The sequence below is a fragment of the Macaca mulatta genome, chromosome 2, assembly GCF_049350105.2.
Source record: "Macaca mulatta isolate MMU2019108-1 chromosome 2, T2T-MMU8v2.0, whole genome shotgun sequence".
In the NCBI taxonomy this organism is placed as follows: Eukaryota; Metazoa; Chordata; class Mammalia; order Primates; family Cercopithecidae; genus Macaca; species Macaca mulatta.
The window spans coordinates 39,824,018-39,838,859 of NC_133407.1; the positions used below are offsets into that span (position 1 = coordinate 39,824,018).

The 14,842-nt window shown below is 41.9% G+C and overlaps 1 protein-coding gene across 3 annotated transcripts in view; it reads left to right on the forward strand.

Annotated features, from left to right (window-relative positions):
- The first annotated feature begins 1,904 nt into the window (after positions 1 to 1,904).
- Positions 1,905 to 14,842, forward strand: part of SLC35G2 (solute carrier family 35 member G2) — a 37,136-nt gene continuing 24,198 nt past the window's right edge. The window contains exon 1 of one of the 3 annotated variants that reach the window (XM_015132055.3): positions 1,905 to 2,423. The gene's annotated coding sequence lies outside the window, so the exon portion shown is untranslated. 3 annotated transcript variants of the gene reach the window in all.

Here is a 14,842-nt window from a genome sequence, read left to right on the forward strand (position 1 = left end):
GAACAACAAATGATCCTTTCTCTTTGGAAGGGTGAAAGTATGGAAATATTTACATGTTAAATGTTCTGTTCTGGTCTCATTTGTATTCAGTACAAATAGTGTGTTTGCTTAGACATTAATTTTATTTGCAAATAGCTACAGCTGGGGGTCCCTTTGGGTAAGTCTTGCTAAGATACTGCATTGGTGGGTTTTTTGTCTGTTCATTTTGTTTTTGTTTTGTTTTTTAAGGGGATGGGGAAGGAATCAAAGTAGTCAAATCAGTTTGGTTGTTTTTACAAGCCTGAGAAATGGTCAAATTCTGGATTCAGACCAAGCACACCATAGTGTGCTAGAGGCAATTTAATGACTTCCTGCCCTCTTGCCTTTTTCCCCCTCTTTGGGAACATTCTTGGATTTTCTACAGAAACAGCCAGAGGCTCCCAATTGACAATTGCCTCACTCAGCAGTTTCTTGTTAGCACATTTATCAGCCACTGTTCCCAGGACTCTCTTAAGTGTCCTAAGAATATTGACTCATTCAAAAGCAGCCCAGTTGTAGTTGGGAGAGCACCAGCACTTGCTCTATAAAGATCTAGATTGTCTCTCTACCTCAAGAGGAATCCAAAGTCCTATTATGCTGGACTCTCAAATGATCCCCAGCCCTTTGGTGCTCACAGTGTTTATGAGCAGTCTGAATATCATTCTTGGGTCTACCTAAACCGGCACCCTCGGGCTATGGGGCCCAGTGGGGAGACCACCTAACATGCTGGCTGCCTGGAGCCCAGGGAACTGTCAAGATGGCTCTGGAAGACTTCTCACCTTTTAAAAGCCCCATATTTCTTTTACATATCTTTTCGTCTTCATGAATTTTGCCAACCACAAAGGACTAAAATCTATTATAGTGTCCTGGAAAGGTGGGGAAAAGATGAGATAGTTGAATAGAGTTTAATGAAGGGACTATTTAAAAAGGTGTGGATGGGGTTAAAGGAAACCTCTGGGCGTCATTACCCACCCCAGGCCTGAAGCGGCAAGGGTTGTTAGTGGTAACCAGAACCTGGAGGAAACTGCAGGAGAGGGCCACAGGATGGGAGTAATGGCTTTCAGATGAAGAACATAGCCACTGCTAACAGGGTGGCCCGCTGGGGATGCAGGGGAGGTCCTGAATCACATTCTGCCTTCAGATCTGCTGGTGCTTCCTACTTGCCAAAACCAATTGAAAGCCAGATTATAGTTGACGTAGCCCATAAAGGTCAGTCCTGAGTCACAGAGTGGAGTGGACAGTGGGTCTGAAGGGACAGAGGAAAAAGCAACAGGCAACTCCTGTTTTTTCCCCACAGTCAGCACCTTGGTTCAGCCCTCACCCTTTCTTGCCTGTTCCCTGGACCCATCAAATCCACTGCTTTTGATGACCAGTCTGTTTCCAAGAGGCTATATTCATTCCACTTGGGACTGCGGCATATGGACCTGGGTAGAAGAACCAGGTGTGCAGTGTCAAGACCCTTCCTTCAGAGACCTCATCAGTAAAATGTCGGGTGGACTCGGGATGCCCGAAGACTTTTCCGGACCAGGATTTTCCGATGCTGGACACATGTTTAAACATCAAAGAATCGACTTGCGACTTTTAAGCACAAACAATGGGTGGAAATGGACAGAAACTGCCTCCCTGCCCACTTGCAGCGGACTACATAGCCCTGGCAGGCAATTTCTTCAAACAGGCGCCCTCCAAGGGCGTAAGCTAGAGGGGCCCGGGCAGGCGCTTTCCCGTACTTTGACCCTCCCACCTCGCGGGTAGAGGAAGTCCTTCAGTTCAGTCACAACCCTCGGCGCCCCCGGCAGTCTCCGACTCCGGCGCGAGTCAGGTTGTGGGGCGGGGAGGGGGTGGTGGCGGCGGAGAGCGCAGGCGCAGAGTCTGCGCCGGCGGCGCCCCTCTCTCTCCGCACCCGTCCGGGCAGCGCCCGCCTTGATTTTCTCAGGCGAGTGCACGCCCGCCTCAGTCGCCTCTGGGGACACCTTCCTCGCCGCGACACGCAGGTAACCGGGCCCCGGGAGCCGGTCGGCGGCGGCGGACTGGGACCTTGACCCTGCCTGCCCGGCCGCCCCACAGGGGAATGAGAGCGGACCCCGAACTCCACACACCCGCGTTTAGCTGCCACACCTAAGGGGCAGAACAGTCTTTTTGGGTAAGGGCCGGGTTGGAGGCGACGCGCCCCGCCCGCTTTGCAGACCTCGGGGTGCTCTGCACGACGCCTGAAAGGCCGCGGGGCCCGCATTTCTCTGCGCTCACCTCCTGGAGAACCGGGACACGGGGACGGCAGGGCCAGCATCGGCTACGGCCCGGTTTCCCGTTTCTTTCCGCTGTCGCGTGTCTGGGCCCTTCTGCAGCGTCCATGATGAAAGCCAGGGGCTGTTGCTTTCCTCTCGCCCAGTAGCCCACCCAAGCAAGGGGTGAGTCCCTGTGGCGTCATGGAATCAATTTCAAATACAAGTTTTAAAAAAGGCTGGATGATTTTAGAAATATGGTCAAGAATGTGTATTTTCCATTACTCTCTTGTCTCATGTCCATGACTCTTGAACGCCAGTCTATGGGCGCTGAGATTTTCGTGGTACATCGACAGTTTGTAGAAATATTTTCCCAAGGGAAGACGAGGGCAAGGGTTAGTGGAGGAAGGGCCTGGTCACGGCCGAGAGTGGCGGAGGAGGCTCAGGGCAAGTCAGCTCAGCCTCCAGCAGCCACGGGGAGGAAAAGGCGAATCTTTCCTGACGGTGCTCTGGGCGCTGTAGAATTTCTACGCCACGTGCACCCATTTGGCCTCATTTGAGAGGAGGAGAGGGAAAAAGGGTCGCGTGGACCGGCAGGAAGTCGTGTTGCGGCGTATGAGGGCTCAGCGCGGATTTCCATCTCGGGCCAGGTTTTCTCCCGGCTCCGCGAGGAGCGAGGCGGAAAGCTCGCGGCCGAGTGACGATCAAGGGCGCGGAGATAGTAACGCCCAGGGTCCAGAGGGCTGGGGGCAGCTCCCGAGGAGCGATCTTCCTCCGCGAGAAAGGACTTGGATCAGGCTTGCCTGTGTCCGTGGTGCTGAAGTGCCTCGCGCGCCCTGGTCGACTGACTTCCTGGGCGGCGGCCTGCGTTGCCCTTCTACTCTGCACCTTTGCCAAAAATAGCCCATCTCCACGGCAGGTGGCCAGAGTGGAGCAGGCCCAACACTGAAACCCTTTTCAGACAAGTTGAGGCTGGTTTCCTGAACATAACATGAAAGCAAATTGTGGCTTGCCTTGGAGGTACAGATAAGCATATGCATAACAGATTTTATTACCTATGAGAAAGTACACACCATGAGCATAAACAGGAATTCTCACATATACTTAGGAAAGATACAGGGATGTGTATTTACACACAAACCTAACACACATGCAAATACACTCATCCCTTTTGAAAACCATCATACACTACGAGCCACACATTTTTTAGAGCTTTTGTAATCCATCTTTATTTTTTGACACTTCTAGTAAATGTGAACTCTGCAGCACCATTTATTTTCATAATCATCTGTTCCAAAGGCACAGAGCCTGTGGATTGAAGTGTTTGGTATTTGGCTGAGCGATTAAGTATTTACACTTATTTAAATTCCAGAACAAAGTCTAGGAAGTTGTAAAATTGATATTGATAGCAAAAAAATTCCTTAAAGCTTAAGGAAAATGAATTAATGTAAATTTTAATAAGAACAACATATAAATCTTATAGAAATTTATAATCTGAAGAACATATGACTAAAATGTATCATAATGCAGACAATTTTAAATATATTGGTGGTATGTGGTTTGTGAAGTTCTTAAAGTTTACATTTGTATTTTTCAAAAACATTGGTATTGTTTTTTCTCAAAAAAATATATGCTCATTGTAAGAAATTTAGGTAATAGAGAAATGCATAAACATAGAAAACCATTGTAAACAGATTTTCATTTAGATGAACATACATACATTTTAAATGGACCAATCCTCTATTGGTTGCATTTTTGCTATATAATTTATAATTAATGTCTTTCAAACCAATACATATAAAACTAGGTCATCATTAACAGTTGCATAATATTGATCTGTGTGGACAGAATGTAAGTAATTTAAACAATCCCATAATAATGAACATTTACGTCCAATTTTTTGGACTTTAAAACAATTATTGTGGAAAGAATATGTAACATGAGATCTGTCCTCTGAACAAAAAAATTTTTTCTTTTTTTTTTGAGACATTGTCTTACTTGTTGCCCAGGCTGGAGTACAGTGGTGTGATCTCCGCTCATTGCAACCTCTGCCTCCCGGGTTCAAGGGATTCTCCTGCCCCAGCCTCTGGAGTAGCTGGCCACCACACCCAGCTAGTTTTTGTATTTTTAGTAGAGACAGGGTTTTACCATGTTGGCCAGGCTGGCCTTGAACTCCTGTCCTCAGGTGATCTGCCTGCCTCGGCCTCCCAAAGTGCCAGGATTACAGGCATGTGCCACTGCACCTGGGCCTATCTTTTTAATAAAATTTTAAGTGTATAATACATCATTGTTGATATATATTGTTGATAGATGCGATGCCGTATAGCAGATCTTTAGAGCTTATGCGTCTTGCTTAACTGAGTCTTTATGCCTGTTGATTAGTAACTCCTGATTTTCCCCTGGCCTCCAGTCCCTGGAAACCACCATTCTACTCCTTGATTCTATGACTTGTGACTACTTCATTTTAATTTTAATTTTTAATTTTTGTGGGCACATAGGTATATATATTTATGGGGTACATGAGATACTTTGATATAGAGATGCAACATGTTTAATAATCACATAATGGTAAATGGGGTATCCATCCCCTCGAGCATGTATCCTTTGTTTTTATAAACAATCCAATTATAATGATTTAAAAATGTACAATTAAATTATTATTGACTATAGTCATCCTGTTGTGCTATCAAATACTAGGTCTTATTCATTCTTTCTACTTTTTGTATCCATTAACGATCCCCAGTTTTCCCCACACCCCCAACCCTCTCCCACTACCCTTGCCAGCTCTGGTAACCACCATCCTTCTACTCTTTTTTCTGTTTTTTTTTTTTTTTTTTTTTTTGGAAATTGAGTCTTGCTTTTGTTACCCAGGCTGGAAGCTGGAGTGCAGTGGCATGATCTCGGCTCACTGCAACCTCTGCCTTCTGGGTTCAAGCGATTCTCCTGCCTTAGCCTCCCAAGTAGCTGGGCTAACGGGCACCTGCCACCATACCTGGCTAATTTTTGTATTTTTAGTAGAGATGGGGTTTTACCATGTTGGCCATACTGGTCTTGAACTCCTGACCTCAGGTGATCTGGCTGCCTCAGCCTCCCAAAGTGCTGGGATTACAGGTGTGAGCCACTGTGCCCAGCCTACTCTCTATCTCCATGAATTCAATTGTTTTGATTTTTAGATCCCACAGATAAGTGAAAACACGTGAAATTTGTCTTTCTGTGCCTGGCTTATTTCACTTAATATGATGACCTTCGGTTCCATCTATGTTGTTGCACATAACAGGATCTCATTCTTTTTTATGCCTAAATAATACTCCATTGTATATAAGTATTTGTTGATGAACACTCAGGTTGCTTCCAAATCTTGGCTATTGTGAACAGTACCGCAACAAACATGGGAATGCAGATAACTCTTCGATATACTGATTTCCTTTCTTTTGGTTATATATCTAGCAGTGGGATTGCTGGATTGTATGGTTGCTCTATTTTTAGTTTTTTGAGGCACCTCCAAACTGTTCTTCATAGTAGTTGTACTAATTAATATTCTCACCAACAATGTGTGAGAGTTCCCTTTCTCCACATCCTTGCCAGCATTTATTATTGCCTGGATTTTGGATAAAAGCCATTTTTACTGGAGTGAGATGATATCTCATTGTAGTTTTGATTTGCATTTCTCTGATGATCAATGATGTTGAGCACCTTTTCATGTTTGCTATTTGTATGTCTTCTTTTGAGAAATGTCTATTCAGATCTTTTGCCACTTAAAAATTGGATTATTAGATTTGTTCTGATAGTTATTTACCATTCCTTATATATTCCGGTTATTAATCCCTTGTCAGATGGGTAGTTTGCAAATATTTTCTCCCATTCTGTGGGTTGTCTTTTCACTTTGTTGACTGTTTCCTTTGCTGTGCAGAAGCTTTTAAACTTGATGTGACCCCATTTATTCATTTTTGCTTTGGTTGGCTGTGCTGGTGGGGCATTACTCAAGAAATTTTTGCCCAGAACAATGTCCTGGAGAGTTTTCCCAAGTTTTCTTGTAGTAGTTTGTAGTTTGAAGACTTACATTTAAGACATTATTCCGTTTTTATTTGATTTTTCTTTTTTCTTTTTTTTTTTTTTTTCCTTTGAGGTGGAGTCTCCATCTGTCGCCCAGGCTGGAGTGCAGTGAGTGCCGTGGCTCAATCTCTGCTCACTGCAACTGCTGCCTTCCAGGTTCAAGCGATTCTCCTTCCTCAGCCTCCTGAGTAGCTGGGATTACAGGCATGTGCCACCACGCCCAGCTAATTTTTTTTTTTGTATTTTTAGTAGAGACGGGGTTTCAGCATGTTAGTCAGGCTGGTCTCGAACTCCTGGCCTTGTGATCCACCCACCTCAGCCTCCAAAAGTGCTGGGATTACAGGCTGATTTGGTTTTTCTATGTGATGAGTGATAGGGGTCTAATTTCATTATTCTGCATATGGTTATTGTTTTCCCAGTATCATTTATTGAAGAGACTGTCCTTTCTCCAGTGTATGTCCCTGGCACCTTTGTGGAAAATGAGTTTACTATAGCTGTATGGATTTGTTTCTGGATTCTCTATTCTGTTTCATGGGTCTATGTATCTGTTTTTATGCCAGTACCATGCAGTTTTGGTTACTATAGCTCTGTAGTATAATTTGAAGTCAGGTAATGTGATTCTTCCAGTTTTGTTCTTTTTGTTCAGGATAACTTTGGCTATTCTGGGTCTTTTGTGGTTCCATATAAATTTTAAGATTTTTTTTTTCTATTTCTGTGAAGAATGTCATTGCTATTTTAACAGGAATTTCATTGAATCTATAGATTGCTTTGGGTAATATAGACAGTTTAACAATATTGATTCTTCCAGTCCATGAACATGAAATATTTTTCCATTTTTTGGTGTCCTTTTAAATTTCTTTCACAAATGTTTTATAGTTTTCTTTGTAGAGATCTTTCACATCTTTGGTTAATTCTTAGGTGTTTAAGTTGATTTGTGGGTATTGTAAATGGGTTACTTTTTTGATTTCCTTTTCAAATTGTTCACTTTTGGCATATAGAAATGCTGCTGACTTTTGTATGTTGATTTTGTATCCTGCAACTTTACTGAATTTGTTTATCTGTAAATAATAGTTTACTGATAAATTCTAAAGTTCTAACAGTGTTTTGGCGGAGTCTTTAGGTTTTTCCAAATATAAGATCACATCATTTGTAAACAAGGATAATTTGTCATCTTTTCCAGTTTAGATGTCCTTTATTTCTTGCTTTATTATTATTATTATTATACTTTATGTTCTAGGGTACATATGCACAACGTGCAGGTTTGTTACATAGGTATGCATATGCCAGGTTTGTTTGCTGCGCCCTCCAACTCGTCATTCACATTAGGTATTTCTCCTAATGTTATCCCTCCCCCAGCCCCCGACCCCCCACGGACAGGTGTGTGATGTTCCCCCCGCCCCGTGTCCATGTGTTCTCATTGTTCAACTCCCACCTATGAGTGAAAACATGCAGTGTTTGGTTTTCTGTCCTTGTGGTAGTTTGCTTAGAATGATGGTTTCCAGCTTCATCCATGTCCCTGCAAAGGTGGATGTCCTTTATTTCTTTATGTTATCTGATTGCTGTAGCTAGGACTTCCAGTACTGTCTTGAATAACAGTGGTGAAAGTGGCCATCCTTTTTCTAGATCTTACAGGAAAGGCTTTCAGTTTTTCCCCATTCAATACGATACTAGCTGTGGGTCTATCGTATATGACTTTTTTTTTTTTTTTTTTTTTTTGAGACAGAGTCTTGCTCTGTTGTTCGGGCTGGAGTGCAGTGGTGCCATCTTGGCTCACAGTAACCTCTGCCTCCCAGGTTCAAGCAATTCTCATGCTTCAGCTTCCCAAGCAGCTGGGACTACAGGCATGCACCACCATGCCAGCTAATTTTTTGTATTTTAGTAGAGACAAGGTTTTGCCGGGTTGGCCAGGCTTGTCTCAAACTCCTGGCCTCAAGTGATCCGCCCCCTCAGTCACCCAAAGTGCTGAGATTACAGACATGAGCCACCATGCCCAGTCACATTTGGCTTTTATTATGTTGGGATATGTTCCTTCTATGCCCAATTTTTTGAGGATTTTTATCATGAAGGGATGATGAATTTTACCAAGTGCTTTTCCAGCATTAATTGAAATGATTATATGGTTTTTGTTCTTCATTCTGTTGATACAATTTATCACATTGATTGATTCACACATGTTGAACCATCCTTGCATCCCTGGGATAAATCCCACTAGGTCATGATGAATGACTGTTTTAATGTATTGTTGAATTTGCTTTACTAGTATTTTGTTGACGATTTTTGCATCAATATTCATTAGAGATATTGGCCTGTAGTTTTCTTTCTTTGATGTGTCTTTGTCTAGTTTTGGTATCAGAGTAATGCTGGCCTCATAGAGTGAGTTCGGAAGTATTCTCTCCTCCTCTATTTTTGGGAACAGTTTGAGCAGGATTAGTATTAATGCTTCCTTAAATGTTTGGTAGAATTCAGCCATCAGGTCCTGGGCTTTTCTTTTCTTTTCTTTTTTCTTTTTTTTTTGAGACGGAGTCTCGCAGTGTCACCCAGCCTGGAGTGCAGTGGCGCAATCTCTGCTCACTTCAAGCTCCACCTCCTGGGTTCACGCCATTCTCCTGCCTCAGTCTCCCAAGTAGTTGGGACTACAGGCACCCGCCACAATGCCCGGCTAATTTTTTGTATTTTTAGTAGATACGGAGTTTCACCATGTTAGTCAAGATGGTCTCGATCTCCTGACCTTGTGATCCACCTATCTCGGCATTCCAAAGTGGTGGGATTACAAGTGTGAGCCATTGCAAGGTCCTGGGCTTTTCTTTATGGGGAGGAAAAGAACTTTAGGATACAGTAAAGTTGCAGGATACAAAATCAACATACAAAAATCAGTAGCATTTTATTGCAACTTTGATCTTGTTACTTGTTATTGGTCTGTCTAGGTTTCAAATTTCTTCATGGTTCAATCTTGGTAGGTTATATATGTCTAGGAATTTATCCATTTCCTCTAGATTTTCCAATTTATTGGCATATAGTTGCTCATAGTAGCCACAAATGATCCTTTGAATTTCTGTGGCATCAGTTGTAATGTCTCCTTTTTCATCTCTAATTTTATTTTATTTTTTAGAGATATGGTCTGTCACCCAGGCTGGAGTGCAGTGGTGCAATCTTGGCTCACTGCAACCTCTGCCTCCCCTGGCTCAAACAATCCTCCCACCTCAGCCTCCCAAGTAGCTGAGACCACAGGCATGCACCACCACACCTGGCTAATTTTTTATATTTTTGGTAGAGATGGGGTTTCACCATGTTGCCCAGGCTGGTCTCAAACTCCTGAGCTCAAGTGCCTACCTCACCCTCCCAAAGTGCTAGGATTATAGGCATGAGCCACCTTGTCCAGCTGCCTCTGATTTTATTTATTTGGGTCTTCTCTCTTTTTCTTAGTCTGACTAAAGGTTTGTCAATTGTGTGTATCTTTTAAAAAAACCAACTGTTTGTTTCAGTGACCTTTTGTATTGTTTTCCTCATTTCAATTTCATTTATTTCTGCTCTAATCTTTATTATTTATTTTCTTCTACTAAGTTTTTTCTTTTAAACAGAGTCTTGCTCTGTCATGCAGGCCAAAGCGCAGGTGCATGATTATAGCTCACCATAGCCTTAACCTCCTGGTGCCCAAGTGATCCTCCTACTTCAGATTCCCGAGTAGCTGGGACTACAGGTGTGCACCACCACGCCCAGCTAATTTTTGTATTTTTTATAAGGATGGGGTTTTGCAATGTTGCCCAGGCTGGTCTCAAATTCCTGGGCTCAAGCAATCTGCCAGCCTCAGCCTCTCAAATTGCTGGCCTCTTCTACTAACTTTGGGTTTGGTTTGCTCTTGCTTTTCTAATTCTTTAAGATGTGTTATTAGGTTACGTATTTGAAGTTTTTCCTCTTTTTTTGATGTAGGCACTTATAGCCATAAGTTTCCATCTTAGTACTGCTCTCACTGTATCTCATAGCTTTTGGTATGTTGTGTTTCCATTACCATTTGTTTCACGAAATGTCTCAATTTCCTTAATTTCTTCATTGACCTCTTGGTCATTCAGGAGCATATTGCTTAATTTCCGTGTTTAATTTCCATTGCTTAATTTCCATTTTTTTTTTTTTTTTTTTTTTTTTTGAGACAGGGTCTTGCTCTGTCTCCCAGTCTGGAGTGCAGTGGCAAGATCTCGGCTCACTGCAACCTCCACCTCCTGGGTTCAAGCGATTTTCCTGCCTCAGCCTCCCGAGTAGCTGGGATTACAGGTGTGCACCACCATGCCCAGCTAATTTTTACATTTTCAGTAGAGACGGGGTTTTGCTATGTTTGCCAGGCTGATCTCGAACTCCTGACCTCAGGTGATCTGCCCACTTCAGCCTCCCAAAGGGTTGGGATTACAGGCGTGAGCCACTGCACCTGGCCTTTTTAATGTTTTAAGACTTGTTTTGTGACCTAACATGTATTCTATTCTTGAGAATGATCCATGTGATGAGGAGAATATGTATTCTACAGCAGTTGGATGAAATGTTCTGTAAATATCTATTAGGTCCATTTGTTCTATATTGCAGATTAAGTTAAATGTTTCTTTGTTTATTTTCTGTCTGGATGATCTGTCCAGTGCTGAAAGTGGGGTGTTGAAGTCTCCAGTTATTATTGTATTGAGGTATCTCTCTTTCGCTCTAATGTTTAATTTATATATCTGGGTGCTTCAACACTGGGTACATATTTATTTATAGTTGTTATAGCCTCTTGAAGAATTGACCCTTGTATTATTATACAATGATCTTCTTTGTCTCTTCTTACAGTTTTTGTCTTGAAATCTATCTTGTCTGATATTAGTATAGCTACTCTTGTCCTTTTTTGGTTTTCATTGGCATGGAATATCTTTTTCCATCCCTTTATTTTCGGTCTATGTGTATCTTTATAGGTGAAGTGTGTTTCTTGTAGGAAATAGATTCACTGGGTCTGGCTTTTTAATCCATTCAGCCAGTCTATGTCTTTTGATTGGAGAATTTAGTCTGTTTATATTCAATGTTATCAATAAGTAAGGACTTCTGCCATTTTGTTATTTGTTTTCTGGTTGTTTTGTGGTCTTCTCTTCCTTTTTACCTTCCTTCTTGTCTTTTAGTGAAGGTGATTTTCTCTTGTGGCATGATTTAATTTCTTGCTTTGTGTGTATCTGTTGTATGTTTTTGACTTGAGGTTACCATGAGGCTTGCAAATACTGTCTTTTAACTCATTATTTTAAACTGATGACAACAAAGATTGCATAAACATGCAAAAAGAAAACTAATAAAAACTCTACACTTTATCCTTCTGCTTTTTAACTTTTTGTTGTTTCTCTTTACTTCTGTTGTACTATGTCTTGAAGTTATTTTTGATTGGTTTATCATTTAATCTTTCTATATAAGAGTAGTTTACATACCACAATTATAGTGTTATAATGTTCTATGTTTTTCTGTGTGCTTACTATTACTAGTGAGTTTTGTACCTTTAGATGACTGTTTTTTTTTTTTTTTTTTTTTTTAGATGGAGTCTCGCTCTGTCACCAGGCTGGAGTGCAGTGGTGCCATCTTGGCTAACTGCAACCTCTGCCTCCCGGGTTCAGGCAATTCTCCTGCCTCAGCCTCCTGAGTAGCTGGGACTATAGGCGGCCACCACTATGCCCGGCTAATTTTTGTATTTTTAGTAGAGACGGGGTTTCACTATATTGGCCATGCTGGTCTTGAACTCCTGACCTTGTGATCCGCCCATCTCAATCTCCCAAAGTGCTGGTGTGAGCCACTGCGCCCAGCCTCCTTTAGATTATTTTTTATTGCTGATTAATGTTCTTTTCTTTCAGATCGAAGAGCTCCCTCTAGCATTTCTTGTAGAAAAGGTCTGGTGTTGACTTTTATTTGTCTAGGAAACTATTTCTCCTTCATGCTTGAAGGATATTTTCACCAGCTATACTACTCTAGGGTAAATTTTTTTTCCCCCTTGGCACTTTAAGTATGTCATGCCACTATCTCCTGACCTGTAAGGTTTCCACTGAAAAGTCTACTGGCACACATATGGGAGCTTCATTATATGCTGTTAATATTAAATATTAACATTTAATAAAGGTAAATAATATACAATGCTATTGTATACAGTTACTATACAACACCATATACAATACAATAGCATTGTATATTATTAACCTTTATTAAATATGTATGTTAATATATATTACAATACATAGAATTAAAGACCATGAGAGTTTAAAAGACTTTGGGGATCATCTACTCCAATTCCTTTGAGAGTAACTGTATCCTCTCTCTTGCTGCTTTTAGGATCCTTTCTTTATCCTTGATCTTTGGGAGTTTGATTATTAAGTGCCTTGAGGTAGTCTTCTTTGGGTTAAACCTGCTTGGTGTTCTATAGCCTTCTTGTACTTGAATATTGATCTCTTTCTCTAGGTTTGGGAAGTTCTCATATTATTTCTTTGAATAAACTTTCTACCTCTATCTCTTTCTCCATCTCCTCTTTAAGGCCAATAACTCTGAGATTTGCCCTTTTGAGGCTGTTTTCTAGATTTGTAGACATACAGTCTTTTTTTTCTTTGTCTTTTTTTTTTTTGACGGAGTCTCGCTCTGTCGCCAGGCTGGGGTGCAGTGGCCCGATCTCAGCTCACTGTAACCTCTGCCTCCCGGGTTCAAGCGATTCTCCTGCCTCAGCCTCCTAAGTAGCTGGGATTACAGGCACGCACCACCACGTCCAGCTTTTTGTATTTTTTTTTTTTTTTTTTTGAGACAGAGTCTTGCTCTGTCGCCCAGGCTGAAGCGCAGTGGCACAATCTCGGCTCACTGCAAGCTCCGCCTCCCGGGTTCACACCATTCTCCTGCCTCGGTCTCCCGAGTAGCTGGGACTATAGGCACCCGCCACCACGGCCAGCTAATGTTTTTGTATTTTTAGTAGAGATGGGGTTTCACTGTGTTAGCCAGGATGGTCTCGATCTCCTGACCTCGTGATCCGCCCGCCTCGGCCTCCCAAAGTGCTGGGATTACAGGCGTGAGCCACCGTGCCTGGCCTACTTTTTGTATTTTTAGTAGAGACTGGGTTTCACCACACTGGCCAGGATGGTCTCGGTCTCCTGACCTGCTGATCCGCCCACTTCAACCTCCCAAAGTGCTGGGATTACAGGCATGAGCCACTGTACCCAGCCCACATCATTTCTTTTTATTCTTTTTTCTTTTCGCTCTTCTGACAGTGTATGTTCAAATAGCCTGTCTTTAATCTCAGTAATTTTTTCTTCTACTTTAAGAGTTCTGCTGTTAAGAGACTCTCATGCATTCTTCAGTATGTCAATTGCATTTTTCAGCTTAACACTATTTTATAGTTATAACCATATATGAACTCAATCCACATGCCTGCCATCTTTACTAAAGTGTGTTTAATCATTTTCTAACTGTATAAAATCACTTGCTTTGTATCTCTCTTTTATTTAAGACCCCAAAGTATCAGCAACTTTACTGAACTCTTTTACTTTAGGAACTCAATGAAGGAAAGAAGAAATATTAGGTGATCTCATTTCCCATTTATTTTGCCTCTGGTTTCTGTGTAACTCTGGCTGGCCACTGTTGTAAATGTGAGTGAAGACCCTGAAAAATGAATGAGGCTGCTGAAGAGGATGGTGGACAACAGCCAGATACTCACATTGCTTATTGGATTCCCTCACTTCAGAGTTAGGAGATACAAGACAGAGTTAGGTTGCACAACTGTGACAACCAAAGCTCTGCACTACAACTAATTAGATCCAGAATTAGAGGTGCTTGGTTAAGAAGGTGACTTTCTCCAAAGCATGTCAGCTAAGCCAGAGGACTCATTCATTCTCCCAGCATTTGTTGAGTCTTACACTGAGCTAGGAGTTGGAGATACTAAGAAGAAAGATAAAGACATACATAATGCCTTTTCTTGGAGTGGTAACACTTTATCAGGGGATACTGGTATATAGGCACCTCACAATGATACAGTATGTCAAGGATGAATGTAGAGCCCTGTAGAAAGTGTTCTAGAATCCAGAGAATGAACAGATTGTTCAGTGAGGGGTTTTACAAGTAGGCCACCAGGGAAGTTTTAGACACGTGGGTGGGAATTTGCCAGAGATTGCTTTGTTGGGCATTAAGTAGCTGATAATCTCAAGTTGTAAACGAATGGCCTGGAAGGTGACAGCCTGGGTTTGAAGCCTGACTGCACTATTTAGCACCTTGGTAAGCTTGGGCAAGTCACCAAACCTTGCTGAGCTTCATTTAAGTTTTTTTAAAAAAGGAGTAATACTAGTACCTACCTTGTTGAACTTGTGGGTTTAAGTGAGATAATACATGTAAAGTGCTTGAGTCTAGTCTTTTTTTTTTTTTTTTGCCTATTTAAAGAATTGCATGTAAATCACTCTGCACAAATAATTATTATTCCTGTTGTCAGAGCTCTCAAGGGTTAAAAAACTGTATAAACTCTTTGTGTCTTCTGCATTTGTGTGATCATTCTTCTAATCTAGAAGTTTTTCTTTTAGTGTAGTTTAAATCTCAAACTG